Consider the following 2,656-nt stretch of genomic DNA (forward strand, 5'->3'; position numbering starts at 1 on the left):
CCACTGCATGAGAAAGTGAGAGCATCCGGAGAATCCATTGTGCAGACAATTTCCACATGAACAAATGGTCGTGAATGATTTTTTTCCATGGATCCTACATTCATCTTCATTTCTTGGGCTAGTCGCAGAATAGTTTTATGGCGCTCCTCCAAAATGACAGCTTCCACTTTATGGATGGTGTCATCATCAATGGCAGAATGTGATCATCCAGGAATAGGAGCAGTTTCTACCGATGCCCGACCACATTTGAACTGGCGATGCCAGTGCTTGACTATGTCGTATGATGGTACATCATCACCATAAACTTCTTTGATCTCATCAAAAGTCTCTTTTGGTGTACAAGCTTTCAAGTATAAGAACCTGATCACTGATCTGCATTCAACTGCCTCCATTATAACACCTTAGTCCACTTCAGCAGCTGTAAAAGACAAACGAATACTAGTGGAAAGCTGCAATTTACAATGTGACATGTAGAGACGTGTATGATTATACCTGTACAAGTTCTGTTTCCTGCAATAATCAGAATTTGATCTGGGGAAATCTTTAATGAACACTCCTCGTATCAGATAGAAGACACTTGGTATTGTAGTGAGAGCTAGAATTGAAACCTCACAACCCTGATAGCTGGGTCCAGACCACACTTGAGTCAGGCAAAGTGCCCTGATCACTGACCGAACAGCTTGCAGGAAATATCATGCCCTGATCACAGAACACAATTGAATTTTCCGTGATTATAAAAAGGCATTATAAAAGCAAAATCATGCCAAGATCAACTGCAGAGGTTGAGAGAGCTACCAGAGAACACAAATCTTCACCTCTTGCCAAAGCAAACAAGAGAGCATGGCCCAGGATAGCAGAAGCAACTAGTTCTTACAATGTCGAGTTTTCTTTTGATGAATTTCAGCCAAGAGTGAAAAAGATTTCTTTAGTAATGTTAGGCAGACTTTTCTTATCTGTTCTGTTCATGATTTAATTACAGCCAAATTCAATTTTAGCCACGTACATACCTTAATGGTGACTATCAGAAAAAATAAAAAGCTTTGTGTATAATTGTTCATTTAATGTAATTACCTAAATAACAGATAAATTTATTTCAACTATGAACTCGTTTGATTTGTTTTGGGATCACACATAGCTAACTAACAACATTCAACCATGACCCACACAACAAGTTCTAAAATATCAAGTTGAAGATATGAAGACTGCGATGGAAGATGGGAACACATGGCATGGAAGAGTTGCATTCGTCCAGGCAAGTTGTCTTACTGGATAGAATAGATTTAGATTTGTTTCCATTACAAAAGAAGAAAATGTGTCAGTGGTATGGCCAAGGTACAAATACAATTTTAATTAAACTAATTTATATTTGCAAGAACAATTCAAAGCAGGAAATATAAATAACCATTCCATATTGACTTAAATTCAACTTTGACCTGAATTTTACGATCAGAAGATCGTAAAAACAGATCAGAAACTACAAGTGTTTTGTTTGTTTAAATTTTCAGAGCTTGGTCAGGCCTTCGTTTGGACTCAAAGGTTGCGAAAGTATAAACGACTAACTTTATTTATTTTTTAAATAATTGGTTCTCAATAACACTTTAAACAATTGGTTGCTAAAAAACAAAAATTAAGGTAAAATCTGAAACCTAGTAAAAACTCTATTGACTGATTGTTTTGGCAATAATTAGTTGACAAGAGAGCTCACACATGAGTTTGACGAGTAGAATGGCTGAAAGCTACGAACAATAATATATTGTACATGAACAATTGGTGAGTTGGTAAGAGTTGTTACTGTTGAAGAAAATGCTTTGCGGTGGTCGCGTGATATGTTAAAAGATGGAAGGATGTGACACAAGAGTTGAGAATGAGTGACTCCTCTTGATTGTAAGACATAGAAGTAAGGCAAGGCTTCAGTGGCAGACTGTAGTTTGTGGGGTCAAAGCTGAACCTGGCTCCCACGCCATTGTATTGTCTCATTGTTTTGTATATTGTAACCCCCCTTTATGTTGGCCTCTGGTATGCAATAAAAAAAATCATTACTTTCAAGTCTTTCGTTCTTCCAGTGTTGTTGATAAAGTAACAGTCTAATATTGAGGTCAAATCTATCTCTCTGGAAGAAATTAACTGCATTCAGAACCGGGGACGGAGAGAGGGAGAGAGAGAGAGAGATGAGCTCCACTCCTATGACTTCATCGGGGCTTGTGACCTTACTCCATCACACCCATACGCCTGTAAGGGGAAGAAAGAGAAAGTGATGTTATTGCTTTAGTGTATGTGAGAGAAAAAAAAGGCTTACTGCTACTATAAATTGAACAACTGACTGCTCAGAGAAGCAGGATATTTTAAATATATACTAGCAGAGACACCTGACCTTGTTCAGGATTAAGATGGCATAGTCTTTTTTTTATTGTTTTACTTGTTTCAGTCATGTGGCTGCGGCCATGCTGGAGCACTGCATTTGGTCGAAAAAAATCAACCACATGATTTATTCTTTGTAAGCCTAGAACATATTCTATCAGGGTTTTTTGCCGAACTGCTAAGATATGGAAACGTCAACATAACAACATCGGTTGTCAAGCAATCGGTCGTCAAGCAATGTAACACACACACACACACACACACACACACACACACACACACACACACACACACACAC

Source organism: Octopus bimaculoides, chromosome 14 (assembly GCF_001194135.2).
Source record: "Octopus bimaculoides isolate UCB-OBI-ISO-001 chromosome 14, ASM119413v2, whole genome shotgun sequence".
NCBI classification, from domain to species: domain Eukaryota; kingdom Metazoa; phylum Mollusca; class Cephalopoda; order Octopoda; family Octopodidae; genus Octopus; species Octopus bimaculoides.